Source organism: Pieris rapae, chromosome 6 (assembly GCF_905147795.1).
Source record: "Pieris rapae chromosome 6, ilPieRapa1.1, whole genome shotgun sequence".
Classification (NCBI taxonomy): domain Eukaryota; kingdom Metazoa; phylum Arthropoda; class Insecta; order Lepidoptera; family Pieridae; genus Pieris; species Pieris rapae.
In genome coordinates, this window is record NC_059514.1 from 10,663,355 (window position 1) to 10,686,290 (window position 22,936).

The 22,936-nt window shown below is 31.8% G+C and overlaps 1 protein-coding gene across 1 annotated transcript in view; it reads left to right on the forward strand.

Annotated features, from left to right (window-relative positions):
* The first annotated feature begins 405 nt into the window (after positions 1-405).
* LOC110991687 (dopamine D2-like receptor) overlaps positions 406-22,936 on the forward strand; it is a 111,332-nt gene continuing 88,801 nt past the window's right edge. The window contains exon 1 of the mRNA XM_022257151.2: positions 406-489. The gene's annotated coding sequence lies outside the window, so the exon portion shown is untranslated. The remainder of the gene's footprint in view (positions 490-22,936) is intronic.

Here is a 22,936-nt window from a genome sequence, read left to right on the forward strand (position 1 = left end):
AATAACTTACTTCCCCATTTGTTTATTTTAGAAACTTTTTCATTGCCAGATTTCTCAGAGCCTGAATTTTCTAACTAAAAATTAAATCATACCCTATAGTTTTCGGACTGATACAATTGTAACCGAAATAAAAAGGAATAGAATAGAAACAGATAGTAGTTAAAATTCTACGAACAATATGTAGGCATAAAGAAAACCGTGCACATATAAGATTTCTTAAAGCCACAAGAATTTGGACCGATAGCTTCCTTTGTCTTAGAATTTAGGAACTAATAACCGAAATTCATCGTGGCATCCAATATCTCCATGCAAATATTTTGAATTCTTGGTGTATTTCAAGGATTTGTGGGCATGCGCGAAAAGTTGTGTGGAATAGAGTCCGTTCAGTTGACGGGTACACCCTTAACGAGAGAGTGGCGTGTTTTCCCGCGAAATTTCCACGTTTTCGTGTGAGTGAAGTGCGTTGAAGTGGTTTGAGTGGGATAAGAGGTGAGTTCGTTTAGTTTTTCAATCGAAATTAATTTACGTACGGGTCGTTCAAATATCGAATACTTGGGCTTGGGCTTTTAGCACCCGAAATACAAAACTTAATAACTTATTTAGATTTATTTCTATATTATTTACCTTTGTTTCGTTGTAGTTTTACAAATCGTCAAATTAGTAAGATACATTGTTTAACTTAGGTTTTAGTTCATATTAGTACAGTAACGTTAATTATTAAGTTAATAGCTTGAAAAAACTATTGTTGTTAAGGCGCGAAAGGCAATCCTATGATAACATGTGGAATCTTCTTGTGCAGTTTCTTTGAAAAACTTCAGGGATTATAAAAAGTTTTTTTTTTTTCGTTTATCTTTCTACACTAAAAAGAAAGTTATTATCTGCTACAAATACTATTTCATATTTTTTTTAAGTTAAAATGAACTAAATAAACCAAAATCTTGACCTCAAAAAGACCCTTTAGAACGTTACTTACTATGATTAAAATCGAATTAAGTGTAACGCCTCGATATATTTCTGCGTTTTCATTGAGAATACTTCGCAGAGGTACGGTACAATTTTTATTTTAATATGTCTATTTGTCATAATATTGTTAATTTGTCATATTTTGGATCAACAAATATTTAAATTGTTATATTTCTTTATGTATTAAAAAAAAAATTGAACTGACTATAATATGTATAAATGATTACTGAAAGAAGAAGTACAGTACTTCCGATCAATTGCTGATCTGCCCGTATTTTTTTCTTATATACAAAACTGCTTTTCATCAGCTACAGAAGCTGAGCTTAGGATCAGTTCTCGCTTAAATGTTTTCATACTTACAGTAACAGATAAGAGAAATGCCAGTGGCATAATTAACATTTACGTAACGAGATTCTACGCCAAAATTATGCCAGGGAACAGTCCCAGTTAGCTGGTGGTTAACTTGTATCAGGTGATGGTAAATACCAAAGAATTGGACGCGGTCAATTGTGACAATTTTAATTATATGTTGAGTTTTAAAAATATTTATAAATTCTTATGATTTAAGAATTAATACGAATTGCGCGATATACGATGATTTGTACGATGCGTACAGAATTTTAATAAAATTAAGAATTTGTGAATGTTGAAAAAAAATTATATTTTACACTCAATATTGCAGCGTGATATTCTTAAAATCTCTGTTATAAAATAGTTTAATAGAATACAAAGCGTAGCAAGGGTTGCCACCTCATTGCTTCATTTTCACCCCAGTGAAGCGAACGTGGATCATTTTTATTATATTCTTTATAATTAACTCGCTAAGCCCTTCTCATTTTACATTTTAGTTCTTCGTTTTTTATGTTTCACGGACGAGCAGAAGTGTATTCTGGAAAATACGTTTTACAAAAAATTCGTTATTCACGCGTAAATTTAATTATATTTAATTAGCTTTGAACACAACTTATCCGAGAATAATACCATATGGGCATAAGTTGTGCGCGATTTGTCAAAGCAAAGTAGTTTACAGACTACTTATTCTTATGAAATAGTATTACAGTAGCGTTAGTGTAACGGTAATAATCATTGTGTAACGTTAATTGCGAGCTACTCGATTGTCAGGGAGTTGCATTGATTCGGTTATCGCTGCGCATTCTTAAGATATCTTTACATACGTGTATATATCGTAAGTATCTGTTTGTCCTTTTTATAACATGTGTGAAGTTTGAGAGCAAAAATAAAATAAATCATGGGACTGTCAATGGCTAATATAAATATACATGGTTAAAATTTATGTTACAACTAATTACTGAAATGTAATATCACGTTTTTCTCGTGACAATTTTTTTATGACGTGTTCCTGGTCACCTTCCTTTAGAGATGATTACTGAAAGCGCTAAAACACAGATGCTAAATAAGTAGAATACTTCTTCTTAATTATCTTACTATTATTACACACATTACACTTATGTTCCTCAAACGGGGCAGATGATACCTAACGTAGATAATAATCAACCTGATCGGTCCTGGGAAATCTCTTCATTTCACTCCTATACTATTATTATATAACTATTTCTTTGAACATATAACATACCGAAATTGTCTAGTTATAGATAGACTTGCTAACCCAAAAACTCTATATGAAAATAAAAACGAATGAAACGTATTAGGATTCCGTACATGTCGCACGCATCTATCGCGATAAGGTGAGCAAATACCTGCTTTCCGTTCCATTTCATCGCATTAACTTGCTCAATTTGTGCCGCTATACCCATAACGCGTAATGTATCATATAGCTATTTGTATATATTATTTCTTTGCACGCCCTTTTGCCAACGACTATAGATAAATTCCTTGAACGTTTTCTTTAGATGACACCGCTCTTAGACTGTGAACCCTGGTTTTGGCTTCAAGCGTGCTAGTACCGTCTTTCAGCACAAGTATACATTACTCAAACAGCGACTTGTGAGCTTCCTAAGATAGCGTGTGTCGGAATATTGATTACATACTTAGCCAAAAATTAATAAGAAAACAGGTACAGAAATCTGATGCCCAGACATGTTATAGTGGCAATCTCTATAGTTTATTTGTTATATAATACATCATATTCTTTCATTTGTTGGAGTTAAAAGGGATTTTTTGTAAAATTATCGTGGAGTTAAACCAAAGCGTGGGCTTATGTGGTCGTAACGGCTATTAACGGGGCTTAGGACAGGTGTAATGTGGCCTTCATTAATTTACGCTCATTAATTTAAATTAACATTTATTAACGGATATTATTGTAAATGTTTGAAATAAATGAGATAGCTGCGTTTAAATAAACGGTGCGGAGGTATTTCGTTTTTTATAGAACATGAGCTGAACGGGCAGGAGGCTCATCTGATGTTAAGTGTTACCGCTGCCCTTGGACACTCTCAATGCCGCAATCGCGTTGCCGGCCTTTAGGAATTTTTACGATATGACGTAGAGGGATGTCCCAAGATCTCTACTGACACATATTTAAAGGTTTAGATTAAGTCGCTGCTAAGTATAAGTACTAAATTTTGATAATGTTATTGAATTATTAATGAAACATAGTGCTGTGTTATAATGATTTAACTACTTTACTTCGACATATACTTAATCAGATTTTTTTTAAATGTCTGATAGTGGTGAAAACATTTACTATTTTTCTGTTCACCAGACTAAAAACTTACATTAAGACCATAAATATAAACTTATAATTATAATATTGCGCGTATAAATCGGCACAAACCCATTCAACAGTCGCTCAATAGGTAGCCGATGCAAGAAGCCTGCTTTCGACGAGAATTCTTCTTTGAATACAGGATGTCTGTATAGTATTTTTAATACAGGGCAAGTAAAATTAAAAGATTCAAATACAGGTTTCAATTGTCTTATAATTAATTTATACAATAAATGTAGACAATCTTACACACGTAAGCAGGAAAGCTTTATGTATTTATGTTTTTAGAAACCTATGTTTTTTTAAGTATCTAAATTTAAAATCGAAATGTAATTTATTGATGTCGGTTGTTGCAGTCTATTTCATTATTCAATTACAGGAGAAGTTTATGAGAAGAAATAGATATACCCAGAAATAAATATTTTATTAATTTTCTCTAAGTGAAATTTCTCCAGTGTTTTGTGCCTATTATACTTGTTATAGTTATGCAACTCTCATTCTTGAGGGCGCAAGTGCGAGTTCGACTGTGCACCAATTGGAGTTTCTGCCTTAGACCCAAAAAGTCGATGGCGTGTGTCAAGCACAGGAGGCTGATCACTAATGCCTAATAGATTGACATACGTTCATGAAACAGATATCTGAGGTCAAGACCTAAAAAGGTTGTAGCGCCATGCGATAAGATTGAAAATAAAAGCTGGGCTAAAGTTGTTTATCCCAGTTAATATCTTAAAATTGTATTCGAAAATACCAAACAATTCAAACCGGAATCTGGATAAAATCCTCACGGGAATTGGCACATTGATGCAAAATTAACGTCAAAAGTTGAGCCACAGCCTGCCGATTGTAATGAAAAATTAATTAGATTCCAATACAAGCTTTACAGGCAATTCCAAAACGATAGCCTAACTTTCAAATTGTTCAGTTACGGTTTATTTGCGGGATTGTTGGGTAAATCTCTTGATAACTCGAAATACGGATTTGGACGCGTACATGAATATTAATTCTTGAACTATCAGAAAACGTAACTTCTATCAGCCTCCTTATGTTGCCTACTGTATGTATAGAATTCATCCAACAAAAAACTTTACCACCCTTTGATGGACTTTAGGATGTAATAGGAGGCGAATGGGGCGGATTACCTGATGGACCCTCACATTGCAAGAAGGCAGGTAAGTGCGTTGCCGGCCTTTTAAAAATTGGCACGTTCAAAAGAAGGACCTTAAGTCGAATTGGTTCGGAATTACTTCAGTGGGCAACTGTTTCCACATAGTATCGGTGCATCGGTAAAAACTGTCTAAACAATCGCCCAGTTGTGGAGCGACGGACGTCGAGGTGAAACGGATGGCATTTAATCTTTCTTAAATAATACAAAAAACTATATTTGTGTAGGTAAATATTGTTTCTTAATACACACGGTAATATATTATATTATAAGACTCTTGTTAAGTGCATATTAGTTATCGGATGAAAGGAAACTAAACAATAGTTGACTTTGTAGACTTTCAAACGAAACGTGTGAAAAGAACGTGTTTACCTGTTTCTGTTTATTATCAAACTATAATACTATAGAAGCATCCAAATATTCTCTTATGTCATATTAGCCGGTGCTTGTAAATGTAATAGTTATTATTTGAATAATGTATGAGAAAATATTTATTTAAGTGGTTAATGTAGTTGCTTACAGAGAGCTATGTAAACTATAAAATTTATTCATGTAACTTAGGAATTGAATTTCAATGTAGTATCTCCAAGAAATGTATACGATATTATTTAAGAAAGCGAGTTAACTTATCTACATATGTTATGAACGTTTTACTTTAGGTCAAAGCGAATTTGCTCCCATTATTTACAAAACTTAATTAAATATCTTAAACTAAAAAGGTGGAATGAAGTCAAAATAATTAATAGAGGGGAATTATGTGTGTTCAATTTAAAAACTCATGAAACAATTCAATATTATACCAGAAATAAAACTGTATATTTACTGACAACTGTATAGTACAGTTTAGAAGATAGTTCTTATATAAATACTTAATCTAACCTTTACTATAAATCTTATAGTAGCTTATGTATATAAATATAGTACACACAATCAGAATAATGTAGCGAAGAACCCTGAGGTCGAATAGCACTTAATATAAGACTGGTAATTGAAAACCACGCAGATCCATCTTAAAGAGAGCTCTACGAAGAAATGCTTTTGTTTTATTCAACTTTTAATCAGATCTTCAAAGGTCTATTAGTGTTTATCTAAGAGGAGGTGATAGGATCGAAGTAAATATTGATCTCATTCTACTCTTTGAATAAATAATCTGTGTTTTTGGGATTGTAAGTTCGTAGGTAGTTTCATATAAATATAATTAAAACGGACACGAATACTGTTTGATAAATTATAAGAATATTTTGTAGTAGATTAATTTATTCCATACGTTTGTTCTTGATGCGTAGCGTAACTTGTTGTACTTGTTAAATGTATTATTCTTTCTTAATAGTCCTATATGCAATTGTTATGCACAAACAAAATCTAATATATAAAAATCTCGTGTAACGGTATCTCTTATAAACTCAAATAAACTCCTCAAAAATGGTCGAACCATACTGATTTTAGTGTAATTTTGTGTGCTAATTGATTATATTTGCGATTTGACAACACTTTTTCATTCCCCTACAATCAACCCCAATTTTGTATTTGTTAATTAAAAAATTATATCTTAAAGTCTGAGGTTTATATAGAGGAAAATTCACAGAAAAACCTAAAAAAAAAATTCAGGAAAACCGAACAGTCTTCGGGGTAGCATAGCAAAATGTTCCTTAGCAAAATTTTGCATGCTACAATAGATGTTGTCTAGAACATTTATTTTCCGAGTTTTCTCTGTTATTCGCGTATTGTAATTCCTAGCGCAAGTGTACTATCGATTACGTGGAGAACGACTATGGATTTACTCGAGATTAAAATCATGGAATAGATTATTCCTGGTATCTTTTTTTATTTATACTCGTGTATAATTTGAAGTTTGATTGAATCGATCCTTAATCGTATTAATTACGTATAATTGACGAAAAGCATCAGACATAAATGTCTTAATATCAACGTAATGTCATGTAAGCGATCCATTCTAACAATTAGGGTTCGTATCTCTCGAACAATCAGCCGGGGTTCGAGCTCGACTGTTTGCAAAACTCAAAACATAATTACATTTCTAACAATGGGCCTATTTATTGTTTAACCTCTTTATATAGACACTTATATACTGCGTTGCTGTTATATTTATTATTTATTGCATAATCTAACTAAAATATAAAAAATGTGCGTGCGTACAAAGTACACATGCCAGAAGTGAAACTTCTTTGTCAATTAATTATTACTAAGGTTAAAGCCCCAATAGATGATCGTGTACCAGTATATGATCACTCCATGTATTTGTATATATCTATATTCACACTGTATACGTGCCATACTGTATACGTGCTGATGATATATATAAATAAAAGACGTAATGCGACTGAATTTCCATCTAGAGTTCTAATACGTAACTCCTAAACGAATACATCAAACAATGGCGTGTATTTATTTCTCGATCTCCCTTTCTCATTCGGTTTCAATCGCTCTCTCCCTTTTCTTCGACAAAAACGCTGCACATCGCATTCGTGACGTTCCGTAAAAATTTTACCGTCCTGCGTCTCTCTAATAATCTCTCCGCCTCTCTTTTTTTTGCATGACTTCATTTATTATACCATGTTTTATGTAATGTTTGAGTATTTTCATACATCTATTTGGTTAATGATATATAATTATTTAAAAAAATAATTAGTATGTCATTCGATTATATTATTAAATCTTATATTGCTCTGTATACAGTAAATACAATTTATATTGTTGTGAAGCACAAGGTAACATTGTTTAAGTCAGCAATACTGGAATATTGGTGCTAAGCGTCTCTGTGACCAAAGTTGCTAAGCCCTGGGGTGTCGTGTGCTTGGACAATGGACACCGTTCTGTTTATTACACAATACAGTACATCATTAAATAGGATATAGGCCACAATAATCGGAATAGCTTGAATACCTTGATTCGAGAATAAATTTTCTCAAATTAGCGGCATGATTACAATTTCCTAAATACTAAATAACTTATACTGATCACTTTAACTAAATATAGCATATTTTTTTCTTCCTTTGTAGGTCACAACATTAAGTTTCATAAAAACTCAAAGATCTCGAAATCCTATAAAAGGACTTAATAACTGACCATAGAATGCTAATTGTAAGCTTATTTTTTATTATATTGATTTATTGTATGATGTATGTTCGGTTAAAAATTCTGCTTTTAGTTTTTTAGTTCCCCTAGTCAATTTAAAATCACTGCGGTAAGAAAATAACATGAATAAGTATTGAAAATTAAGAAACAGTACTATCAAAAAATTCCTTTAAGAAAAGATTGCTTCAAAATTTTACTGTTGAGAGAAATTTTGCGGCTGGATTTACTTTTTTATTATACACTTGGCCTTGTTTTTTGAACAAGAAAACATACAGAAATTCTAGCAGATTTAAGAATTTACTGTTTTTTTTACGAATCTAATCCAACACATTTTACACAGATTACATAAAGTAAATAACAATTCCACAGCAATCAAAGGCTTTGTAGATTGAAATCTACTTGTTAGTATAGGATATTGAAAACATGGAGATGTTAATTTTGTAAAATGGATACGTCCCCTTTTACGTGATTGTTACAAAATAAAGGTTGACGAGGAAACGGGTTTGATCTTTACAATTCCATATAATTTATGTCCCGTATAGATGTAGGTACAATCACAAAAGAAAAAGGTCGGTTTTAGTCTTCAATTCTAAAAATATACTGATGAAAAGTGATTTAAGGGAACCGTAAAATACTGTTTGGTTTAGCGTTTAATAATATCAAATTTTCATGGGGTCTTAAATTGAAAATTCTGGATTTTCAGAAGAAAAATTTATTTGAGGTTTAATACACGCACTGTATATGTCTACTGAATAAATATTTAGTCTTATTTAAGATAATACGCCATTCTGTATAGTTATAATGAATAAGGTTTGGCCTCCTTAAGCGAAGACACTTTAGAACGAATGTCTTAATTAAATGGCGCACCAATATATTAGGTATACTGAAAGGTATAGGAAATATATAAGGAATAGGTTTACTCAAAGACCATGCGCGATTTGTCCAAATAAGTCAAGATACGTTTTGCCGACTGAATATTCCATATAATAAATAAGATAAAAAAAGTTAAAGCTAAATTAAACACAATTCTAAATTCTAAAAACAATAGACTTCATTTTCAAATTTCTTTATAAGTCCAGAGTTAGTTGTATATTATGCGTTATAAAAGGTATTACATAATAATGAGATCAAGTCAATTAGCTTAACATGTTTCTTATATTACATTTAACAAAATTCCGCTTGAGCCGCAGGGAGTATGTAATAAATATTTAATTAGGTGCCGATATATAAACATTCTGACGAGCTCTTACATAATGCAGTACTTCATAAATCTTACGAACCTTTTAATTAAGCCTGATAATACGCTGAGATTAAATTGATCCTTTTACTGCGTTTGCGTTTTGATACGATCAGTACAAAAATATATTTACTACATATATGGTTTCGACTCGATTGATATATGGACAACTTTAATATTTAAATTATGTTTTATTTATAGACATGTTCTACAGAACTAGCTATTACTTGGGTACAATTGTTTATATTTTTTATTTAATATAAGTATGCTTTTTCCGCAGTGCTTCATTCAACCGTTGAATTACCAATCCCTTAAGCTTGACAATATAATATGTAATAATATAAAATTAAACAATTACTAAATATTTCATATCTTATACATTTTTTTTAAATAAGTTGTTAGAAATTTTTACTAAGACTTCTTGGAACATTCCTATCTAGCCTAACTGAAGACTTATAAGTAATGTACGTCTTAACTAATACGGATATTTAAAATGAGAAAGGGACACTCTGTTCTTGGATAAATTTTTTTTCTTACCACTGTTTAGCACTTACGACAAACGTGCACTAACACCAATTCAAATGGTTTTGTCCTTCTCACTAGGCCCGTGGTGTCAATAAGTTTAATAACCACGACATTCATTAACGTTGATGGTAGGTTAATATTTTTTTCTGTACTAATAACGTAGAGTGCCTTTGGAGCAACTTCAGAATCCTTCGCGCTTCTAATATGACCAACAATAGTCAAACGATTGACTATCAAAATTAAATATCAAAACATTCACACCAGTAAAGAAATAAAAAAAATAAACTGTGATAGAGAAACATTATTATACAAGAATTTTATAAGATTTGGTTGCTGACGGTACGAAATATTTATGGCAGCATGTTAATCCGTAGAATCTCTCGGTAATGAACTTGTAACGTTCGCAAGATTAATATTGAACCTTTGGTTTGTGTCATGAAGATTATAATGTAGTGCTGGGACACGTCACTAGAAAAATTCTTCCTATAATGTTATTTTGACATTATTAGCACTATGATATCTTTTAATCGTTATTGTTATGATAAGATATCTGTTTGGAGGACGGTAACTTGAGTAAATATTGAAGCGAACTTATTCCTTTGTATCAGAACACTGTGGCGGATTCTCCTGATTTTTAGTTGGCTGGTTTTCCTGATTTGTAAAATCCATATTCTGGAGTAAAACCGCTAGTTCGCCGCCCCCAACCAGTAATCCACCTCTGTGTCCTCAGCTTACACTTTGGATAAGTGAAAAAAGCGAAATTACAGGAAATGTATTTCCTTCTTTCCTCGTCCACTTATTTTCCACCTTCAAATTGAAATTCAAAATCATTTAGGTAACACAATGTACACCTCAATTAAGAATTACATATGCTTTTAATTTTATATACAACTTTCAGTAATTAAGTTAAACAAACATAATAATACATAGTAACTAATTTATACATTTCAGTACTGCTACCTGCCTCTACCTTGAATATTTGTAAACCCGCTACTGTATGGAAAGGTAGCAGTTCTATTAATAGACTTAGTCGTTTGCAAAACGTGCATTCAATTTCTGTTCATAAAATTTTATTTATTTATATTCTCATATTACTGTCAAACATTTATTGCTCAGGAATGTATAAAGACTGTTATTATAATTTAACGAGTATTTAATTTAATGGACGACATTGAGTACGGCTTTTTTATTTTGTTATAATATTTAAACGTTTAGTTCCTATATGATATGGAAATGTAAAAACAAGAGATCAAAGAATCTTTTCTAAAATCGTATTTTAAATGTTGACCGGAGCGTTAACTTGAAAGACTTTCCCCTGAATCAATTTTTACGCAAATATTTAAATTCAGCAAAATGTAAATTTACCTTTCCTTTGAACACGCATGTTGTATAAATAGACTAAGAGTTAATGACACACTTTTTAATTTCAAACTGTCGCGCTCTTCTCGCTCTTGACTTACTTTACTTAATGTCCTATAAATTACTTGGGTTCTCTCGGCAGTGCTCCCAAAGTTCCCGAAGATCCCAAAGATCTTCTCGGTCCAGTAGATGCCCAGAATACGGTGAAGACGAAGTTTATGAAGACTTGTAGTCAGTGCGAGATGTCCTTAGTGACCTTACATTTTCACACCCGCTTTTTTCTGGCTTTGCAAATGTCATGGTTTCTGATATGAAAAACTTCCACCGCTTCCGGTCCTGTGCCATGTCCCCATACGTACTTGTCTAGCCATTTGAATGGTTTAGTGATTCTTCGTTTAAAGTCACGTGGTCTCCTTAGCGCTTATAGTGCCCCATGCCTCATAGTGTTTTTTTATAGAACAGGGGGCAAACGGACAGGAGGCTCACCTGATGTTAAGTGATACCGCCGCCCATGGACACTCTCAAAGCCAGAGGACTCGTGAGTGCGTTGCCGGCCTTTTAAGAATTGATACGCACTTTTTTAATAAAAAATTATAAGTCGAATTGGTTCGGAAATACTTCAGTGGGCAGCTGGTTCCACAAAGTTGTGGTGCGCGGCAAAAACTACCTTAAAAACGCTCAGTTGTGGATCGATGAATGGGTAGATCTAGGCAATACCGGTGGAAGTTCGTATTCTGCCTCGACATCCGATGATGAAACTCAGCTGCAGGTATTAATACGAACAACTCCTCTGAACACTCTCCATGGTAAAAGCGGTAGAAGATGCACAGGTTGGTTTAGTTTTAAAGAAAATCGAAAATTTATTAAGATAAAAACATGAATTTTATCAGTTTATAAAGTATTTTAAAAACACCACTTCGTATAAATACTTTTCCAATAAGATATCCTTTTCATCTCTTAGACTACGTAGTATTGTTGTGTCACAATGTACCCGTGGTATATTTGTTTAGGTTGAATGCCAATAAAGCCGGGTCCGATGTAAATGATACAGCAAAAACGGGTATCAGATGCCCGCTATTGTCCTTTATTTCGTTGGTAAGGTCTACCTGTGCTGAAGTGGGAAGGGGGGTTGTATGTTTCTTTGGTTGGCATAAAAACAATGACATACATATATTTTTGTTGTACATGTACTTTGTTTGAACAACTAACTTGATATTTTATCTATATTTTTATTGATTTATTGTGTAATTGTATGTTTTTAAGTACAACAGGTGTTTAATAAATAGTGATAATGCGATACATCCTCCTTGGAAAGAAAAACAAAAACTGTCAGGCATAAGTCAGACATTAGTTATAATAATGAGAAAGTAATCAATGCTCTTTTGTTTTTTTTAAATAGTAGTCAATTGTTTGTGTCTTATCGGATCGTGTTCTAAAAATAGATCAAATAAAATATGTTTTTCTACGGGCGTGATAAATTAAGACGTGTGTATAACATTGTTGTTAGTGGCGCGTTGGTGTTACGAGTTCAACCGACGAAGAACTTCCAATAAACTAGCGGTAGTAACTGAAGGAATGATTTAAAAAGTGAGAAAACACTGACTTGGTTAATTGTAGTGCTACTATTTGTTTTATAGTAGAAGAAATGGATTTTTTCTAAAGGAAGTGTTATGCATAGTATTGCACGACCATTTGGGAAGAATTAAAAAAAATGTTATTGAACGAAATATGGCTAAACCGTTATGATCCGGAAAAAACAAATAGATGACTTGAAAAAGACCGTCATCTCCGATTTCGAAAAAAATTAATGTGATTCTATCTGCCGGTTTTTTTTTAAACAGCCAAGGCTTCGAATACCTAAATCATGGAGCCACTATGAAGAAGACAAATAACAAAGTTTCTTAAGTAAATACGCAAGAACGGGTAAAGTTATTTCGTTTAACCAAGGCTATGGTCACCCCTAATATAGGTCGTAAATTTGAAGATAACGACGCTGTAGTTGCTGCGGTATAGGAGTTTTAAAGTATCAAGAGAAAATTTTAAAGACAGATTTTTAGCTTTATAAATAAGATATTCAAAATCAATAAGCCTGAAAGTCGACCACGTCTTTTAATAGGTATTCTGAAATAAGACTATAAATAAATAAATAAGAAAAAGTGTATATATTCCTAAAAAAATGGGCAGACTGTCCATGGGCGGCGGTGTCATTTAACTTCAGGTGAACTTTTGATTTATGTTAAAGATGTAATAAGTACACGTTTATATACGTTTCAATTTTAATTTATTTCAGTGTACTTAATACTTGAGTATTTAATTGATTAAACTAACATTCTTAAAGCCAAATGATATCATAAACATAAATAATTATTTTAAGTATAGATGTGGTGGTGTTAATATTATAATTTTAACTCCTAGCGAACATTACTAGGATTTAAAAAAAACCTTGGTCGTGCTAAAACATAGGTTTTCGGTGAAGTTATAGAAGTTTTCCGATCCATTTCATTCCGGTTACCTGCGGGAAAACTTTCAAGGTGCTGTCGTTACTGAGCTTTTTTGACAGAAACTTTACCTACAAATCTGCCTTTACACCGTTTTGTTTTTTCTTTCAAAGTTAGGACTTTAGATAGATGGATTTTAATATCCTAAAATGTTCGGAAAGTTGTTTCATTCTAATGTTTTAATTTACAATAGCTTTAAAAGAATAACCACTACTAATTTTTTTTTAATGAAAAAGGAGGCAAACGGGCAGGAGGCTCATGTGATGTTAAATCATACTTTCGCCCATGTATGCATATTACCAACAACTCGCAAGTGATTGGTACGCTCTATTCTTGAAGGACCCTAAGAAGAATTGTTTCGGAAATACTTCAGTCAGCCGCTGGTTGCACATGGGAGTATGTTGTAGTACGACAGACGTCGAGGTAATACGGATGGTATTTTTTTTTCTGCCTTGGCGTCTGATGATGAAACTCAGCTACAGTGAGACTTGAAAATGCGATAGAAGATGCAGAGAGACTTCACATCACAACACAACGTCAAGATCAATTCTACTGATTAATTTTTTTAACCTGTTGCGCCTACAATTGAAAACTTTGTTTAAAGTTATAACTGTAAAATACTTGTGTAACGAATAGAGCATCGAAGTTATTGTTTTACCAATAATACTCGACATACAAGAATGTATGTTAATACAATTCACGATTGGATATCCAAGTATTGGATAATCCAAAGACAATATTATCTGAGGTTGTCGTTACATCTAGTTTATGGGGTCAATCAAATTATGTAGGTTAAGATTCAGGGACCAGGCAAAGTGCGATCTAAGTGTCCCACAGATAGACGGATTTTGACAGCTGGGAGAGGCTTCTAGTTACTATTTGTGATAAATTAATATCGACAATAATATTGAAACAAAATAAAGTGTTATAGTAATCATTAAGTATGCCTTACGTGAAATTTAAAGGCTTTATAATTCTGTACATTAAAACTATTGATTTATAAGATATTTTTGTTGTATCCTTATAAATTCTCTGTATTTCCGCAATATTAGAAAGTAACATTGAAATATAAAGCGAAGGTAGCGTTGACAGGTGGGTATAAAGTGGGATGCAGTGTGTGGAAAATCAAAGCAGTCAGTGGTCCGTGGCGAGCACCTGCGGGGCGCGTCTTACGTTGCTTCATTGATCGTAAGAAACAACTGGCTCTGACATTGGAAGATAAATTCGCTTTTAAGATGATTTAATTTTGAAACTTGACTTATTATGATCGCAATGGAGTTGAAACATATGTACCCGACAGTTACGTTGAATTAAATTCCTGTACCAAGTTTTTGATAGCTTAACGCTAATCAACATTAACAGTAAATTAAACTATTCTATAAAATATTTAAATATAATTTATTTTAAATATTTGTATATTTTAAATAAATAAAAGATAATAAAGAGTTACTTTTATGGCACAGTAAAATCACAAAAACATACAAATGAAACGAATTATTTACTTGATACACTACTACACGTTGTGTAGCTATTCAAAATATTCATGTATGGAATAAAAGTAATTCTTAGTATTAATTCAATCAAAATGGCACTTGAAAATATCTTCTTAAAATCTTGGAACTGAAAACCCATTGAACGCTACATAAAATATATTATTTTCGTTATATTTTGAGCTTAACTCATAGTAGTTGTAGAAAACAGGATAATTACACCGTGTAAAGTGAGATATGGCCGACCCTCGTCTTATGGAGTGTATGAAGTAGCTCAATGACATAAGCATTTGTCTACGTCACTTTCAGATCCATGGATCTTGGAGTCTTTAGAAAAAGTCACCTTACGCACTAAGGGAATGTGTGCAGAATATTTCGTGAAATCCTATAAGCTTTGGTAGGGTAAGAGTAACAAGTTCCTTCTTTTATTTTTTGGTCACTCTGGTGGTTTGTATTACGACAAAAATTAAATTAAATTTATCACTAACATAAGATTTTATAACTAATATTAAAGTATTAAAGAATCTGATGGAAAGTGGTTTTAAATATAATATATTAGTTATTTCCACTATCTGGACTAATATTTCATGTGGTCGTAAGTGAACCCTGTACATACATGCAATTTGTAATAATAATAAAAATTAAACTTAATAATATTAAATATCCTGTACATTATGACCTCCGTTGACAAAAGAGTTCAGGTCGTCTTTCTAACCATGCTTCATCACCACTCTCTTGCAAATGTCAAGCCATTCCAGCTATTTTAGAGCCAACGGGCTTCGCTTAAGCCGGATGTCGTAGATCCCTTGGTAGATGAGACGGGCTTTGGTATGGGATGGTACTTGTGTGGACACGTTTGCCCCGTCTCACCACCCTCGGACAAGCAATAAGCTTAAGCGGCCGCAAATGAGGCGAAACATTCCAATTTATATTATTAATGTGTAGGTTAAAATTAAATATTGTATATTTGATTTTTATTTTTTGGTTTTATTTAAATAAATATTATTTGGAATGAATATAATATCAAAATTGTCTTACAATTACTCCGATATTAATGTTAATTTAGTACATAAATCAACGTAAAACCCTTAATAGAACTCGTAAAGCTCACAATAATCATTTTACATTCCAGAATATATTGCAAAAATTGGTTCTAAAGGGGCAATTTAAATTGCTAACAATTATTATAAACTGTTCTCCGATAACTTTATTACACTTATTTCGAGATGATCGTTGAAAACAATTATTATTATGTTTCAAAACGTTTACAATTATACTCCTTCTAAGAAACAACGGCCTTTAAAAGCATTGGTTAGGGATGGAGAAAATATAAAAAAATAACAATATTACTATCTACTGTTTTGTAAGTTAATTTAACAAAATAAAATTAATCAGTTTCCTAAAAAAATCGTTAAACTAAGTTATCTTTTAAAAACTTACTTGTACTTGTACTCACTGTATACCCTCTCTTATTGCTCTTCAATTAAGTTTTGATAACAATTAATTAGTAAATAGGTTGAAAGTTTATGACTATTGCTGAAAGATTTAGTGAAGTTCTAGGAAAAAGAGATCTGAGATCTAGATATATCTAAACAGAATAAATGCAAAATTCTAGTTGGCAAAAATTACAGATTACTTTCTAATTCAAAATTCGTCAAAATTCATAATATTGTTCTCCTAGCAACCCTACTAAAATAGGCGTGCTGACAACATTTCAAAGTTGACTAAGCACGCTCGGTGCGTAAAGATAAGGCACTTTTATAGTCGAGGATTTTCACAGTTTGTTTTATATTTGTTAATGCCGCGTCTAAAAACTTTTTATTTGAAAAAGTTTCAATTTATGCAAATAGTATTCTATCTTCGTATTTCAGATCTGTTTTTTTTAACTCTTCTTTGTCTAAAGGTAGGGAAGTATATTATTAACAAATATAGAGCGATGCATTGCACTTTGTGGCTGCTAATAAACCAGAAGGATTTTACGCAGACAATTTCTTTTTAATATATATGATTTTAAAATGTTTTTGAATAGTCAAATTATTAATATCATAAAACTTTCATAAAAGGAATGGTTACAACATCCCTCAACCCCGCGCTACGGTGTAGCACCTAACTCGGTCGTAGGCATATGTAGCGTATATTTGCCCCATAATATTATCACAGATATATTTTGCACCATCTGTGAGTCAAATAGAGTCATTTGTTTCAATTTTCGTCCATTAAAAGTTAATACGTGCAGCCTTTATGGCAGGGGGATATAAAGTAGACAGGGACTGAGATTTATGTTCTACTAAATATTCCGTAATCTAACATTAAGTGGACTTATATACCACAGCTGTAAATCAATCCATAAATGAGATAAAATAAATAATTAATTATTATTTCAAATAATATTAAAGAAGTCTTATACAATTTTGTGAGGCCTACGGTTCCTTTTATTGGTAGTTTTTTGATTGAACATTATACAAAATTATTTTGTAATCATCATCATAACACAAATGTAATACTTAATTTTCATTCTTAATAATCGAAGGAACGTAAAATGCCACCGGAAATCATGAAATGATTGGTCTATATACTATACCCTTAATTAAGTTAATAGTCGTAACATACGCACTCAGTTGTTCTTGTACTATCCCCATTCCTTAATCAATCTTAATATATCTTACGCGATATGCAATATAGGTGTATGTAATTAATGGGTTTTGAGCGCAATCAAGTTATGTTGAAATCTTATCCGCAACAAATCGAAGTCTTCAAACTTGGTACAAGTTCACGTCTTATATTTGCTAACTAGTTCCTAAGGTTGCCTTTAGAAAGTGAATGATGTATCGCTTACATATTGTAAATTACAAATTAATAAAGTTGTGTACTTTTACTTTTTAATGTATAAAATACATTTTAATATTCGTAAATAATAATATCGTTGCATATTTGATTATTTTAATAATTAGTATAAGACTAACAATTTTTTTAATAATTTATTAATTTTACAGAATTATATAATAAAAATATAATGATTATGTTACATTAGAATACCACTGTAGTTTGCCATAGCCAAATGTAACCATAACAGTCTTGTTTATGAGCGCGGCAAATGCATGTAAAAGTAGTTTTTTTAATTTACTGTATGTTGGTTAATGTTACCTACTCTCTGACTGGGCAATCCATTTATAAGCCGCGGTAGCAACTACCTCAGCATTCTCTCGCCGAAAGGTATATTTTTATTATTTTTTCCACATGTTCTACGAAAACACCTGCTTCATAAAAATAAGCGATTAAAAATGTATATTATTTCTTTATTTAGAATGAATGTCTCTCGCAATAATGTTGCTTATTTTTTACACCTCTATTTTATTTTTAATGCTTTTAAGTATTTGTTTTTATATGATTTGCTCCAGGGGACAGCTAAACCTACTGTATATAGTTTTGTTTATGTGACTTCTGTCCTGGGTATTAAATATAGTTTTGTGTTATTTGCTATAAAATGTACTAATAGTGAAAAAACGAGTGCTATGAAGGTTACTAGGGAAATCAACCTTCAGAGATTAAACTACCAAAAATGTATTCATGACTGCTTTAATTAAGTAGAAAAATTTCACGTTCCTTGTTTGTGTATCTAAAGCTCCAGCCACATGCTTTATTTTCAGATGTCATTAAGAGTTGATGAAAGATCAAGATAATTTTATTATAATTTACATATAATACTCACCTGCCATCTTAAGCTAGCTCTAGGAATATTTGTTTTAAACCTCAAATATAGCTCATGGTTTAAGCGAAGCCTTAACCCTTGTTCAAATAAGTTTGTGTGAGAAAGTTTTTGCGAGCGATAGAGGAAAGCTTGAGACCACTAATCGATGAACTTACCTGAACTACTGTGAACTATAAATGACTTGGGTATAATGAAGCTATTAATTTACTTAATCAGTCTTAGCCAAAGTTTCTATGTTATTTGTTTGTTACTGACATTCGCATTATTTACTGGATTATAGATAATTCGAACATACGTTTTCTTAAAGTTTTCAAAACTTCTTCGAACAACGCAACTCACATAAATACAATAACTAAATAATAATAAAGTATGTAATATTATAGTCCCATATTAATACAAAACAAGACAAGCTTTTGCAGGAGCATTAAGCAGTATTGGCTTAGGTGCTTAAGCGTGCGACCCTAAGGTCATTCGTTTGAATCACGGCGTTGCACCAAAAGAGTTATCGTTCTATGGTAGAATTGAATACGCTCGTACGGTGGAGGTATACAGTATGATATATTTTATAAAAAATTCACCTATTAATCTATCATAACCTTAAACCTTAAACCTTATTTAGTTTTCATATATGTGATAAGATGATAAACTTCTGACAAACAGTAGAAATATACCTACTCTAAATATAAACAATTCACAAAAGGAGGTAAATAAATTTTCTATATCGTATTCAAATTTAACGTATAAAGCATTCACTGTATATATGCCACTTAACCTGATCTGGTTCGCTAGTCAAGCGAAAAGTGAAGAATTTTCCTTATTTTTATGGGGTAAATCTGGGTCATTGCAGGCGTCCTGACGAAAAGGGACCATGTTTATACGTCCAAAAGAGAGTCGATTGCGGAAGTAACGAAAGGTGTAAAACCAATGGCACGAGGAAAACAACGAAACGCTGTTGTAACGATCGCTGGAAAATAAGTCCTAGAATATCAATTGATTGATGAATTTTTGTTAAAACGATTTATGAATTACTTTACTTACGTCAAAATGTCTCTACTCTATTATATCGGTATAATATATACATATATGTTTTAGTATAATATCGTACTAATGACTGATAGAAACACATATTTGATGCAAGCTGCAAAGTACGATAAACGTTTTAAGATTTGCATAAACTTGAAATGTTACGTCATGAAATGTTGATCACTTCATGACGTTGAGAATATTCATTAGTTTAATATCAAACCTAGATACTATTATGCGCTATTCTAAAATTTGAGAATATTAATTGTGTTAGTGGAAATCAAATCCGATTCTGAACGTTCTTAAGATAAAATTTATTCTCTGCTGTCAAGAAATATTTTAAGCCTATTTAATTCAACATTTAAACAAACACATTTGGTATTAAACAAAACTTTTGTTACGAAAACTATATCATGTAACGACTGAGCTTCGTTCTCTAAAGTCTAACTTTTGTAATATTCTGACAAATGAATTTGTTGACGCTCAAATTCATTTCATAGTATATTTCAGAGTAAACAATTTTATTGAGAATTCAAGATTACAAAGGACACATGTTACGGATATTTTAAAAGAGCAAGTGTGAAATTTGTATGTGCTATAATATAATCATTTAGCCTTTTATTCAGACCATTTTTTAGCTACATTAAACTAAGTATTGGAAGGTTAAGGAAAATGAAAAGTATTCTAATATTTGTATTTTGCTGGTTTTTTGCAGATATGTTTGCCAATGAAATATAGTAAGTATTCATTTATAGTCCATTATTTTTCATTAGATTTGTCATAGAAAACTTATTTAATATTTTTCTATTGTACGATCTCCGGATGAGTAAGGAAAACTAAGGAATTAAAAATGGTGTGTAAGGAAGTTTATTTTATTTTGATAAACTTGTTCGAATATTATAATTGAACATTGTCAAAACACATGCATTCACAAACTCTATTAAAACGAGTAACTTTCTAATAAAACTTATTATCCCTAAGCTCTAAGCACATTAAAATATTAAACCTGTTAGAAAGTTTTACAATGTAAACTACATCAACCCCTGTCACACGTCCGAAACAGATTTTTAGCATGAATAATTCGGAATTACTATATCAAATCGTTATAAATATAGCATATTCAGTAATCAGGATTACTTCTTTTGTAGGTTAATTAAATTAGCTTTTATGAATACATTTGCAGCCGCAATTGGAGATGTTAAACCATCAAACGTTAACTAATTGTAAATTTACATAAAACATTATAATTACAATTATAATTACAGATAATTAAATGGTATGCGTAATGAATTGTATTAACGATATTATTATATGAATGTACCTTATTTTTACATTTACAACTATAGATTGATTTAATAGGTTTTTTGAGCCATAATTAATTGCAAATATATAAGATACGAGAAGTGTTCAAGAAACAGTGATGGGGCTATACATTTTCAACATATAGATATATAATAAAAATATATACAGATATAATAGTAATAAAAGCAATCAATTCCCTTTTGTTTTATTTCAATGAAAGTCTATTGTTTGCATCGTGTCGTGAACGCGCACAAGTCCAGGGTTGCGATGACTGCCATTCAAGCTTAGTGGATAGATAGAACATCTTCCACATCACCAACCCTAGCTTCTAGTGATTACTATTCTACTATTTCACGGTTTAATGAACATCTCAGGGGCCATTAATTTAACAGTAAGATGCAGTATTTAATAAATTTTAAAAAAGTACCGAGAGCTTATTACGCCGGATTTACACCCTCTGTCTCCTTTGCCGATGAGTAGGGATGCCTACAGGTTCGAATTGAATGACATTTAATTCGAACATTATTAATAAAATAACATTTAATGGAAGATAATTTCGTCATAATGAGTATCATGGAACATCGCGTGTATATGTGACTTTGTTAAGAAGTCTCATAGGAAGAATCTTAAAATTATGCTATAATCCAACTGTCATAATATCAAATGAACATAAGCCTAATTATTATTGCAATGCCGCTTATTAAAGATTTTTCCACTGATAATTTTTCTTTATATCCAAATCAAACATGCTGGTTAATCACAATGATTTTCTTTTCTTCTTGCATTTCATACTACTGGCGTTCCAACGCATAACATTAGGCTTGACAATCGCTATTTACCCGACTTACGATCGTAAGTTGGGGTATAATACTAAACCAAAAAAATATTAAATCAATCATTCGTTAATACTGTGGGATAATCGATCTCAATATAAATTGAAGCAAAAGTCATTATGGGCTTAAAGGAACGACATTTTTTCGCGAATCGAGTTTGTTCTAAATCTGGCTTTTATTACTGACCCTTCTGAGTAATGGATTTAGGTGTGTGGTTTTATGTCGGCTATTTTACTTAGAACTTTTTACCTTTTGGCTTAGATCTGTTAACATCAGCATTTCCAATACTGCTATTTTTGGTTATATCACATTGATGTTATTTTAAATGTATATTATATTAATAATATTACTGTACAGCCTGAATCGGGATAATTATAAAGGTAAAATGGTTGCGGTGATGCCAACTATTTGTAACACGATTTCCCAACATATATATATAGAAATAACATGAGAGCGACAGTACGCTCCGAATATTCACTTAGTTTTTACGATCTCTGTCAGAGTTCAGCTCGTACATAATAGAAACAGCAAGTACGACTCTATATTTATAGTACTGGAGCATACTTAGCGTAGGAAATGTGGTTCATCGGTTAGCATTAGTTCCGTCTCACCGCGTGCGCCTTTCATCCCTGTATTTATACCGATTCATCAACAGTAGAAGCGTTTACTGATATATGTAACAGCGTAGATACATGATATAAAGTATTAGAAATTGAACAACGATTATCTTGGTAGAAACTACTTTCGAAACATGTTTCTGTATTTTAAGCATGCAGGCCAAAATAAATTTATACAATGCGCTGCACAAAGAATATGGAACGACGGTTTTTTTTATCTACATGACATAGACAAAATTGGTACTGTAAAGGTACTGGTAAGAGTTGTATGTAAGTTGAAGACCAAGGAAAGTGGTGAGTTAATAAGATGAAAGTGTCTGGAGCTTCTCTTCTCTTACTTCGTTACGGATAATCTGGGCCTTTAAAAGCAAGGTTTATCATATTGACGATGATCTAAATTAGGTTCTCATATATTCTCATTTATATATAGTATGAA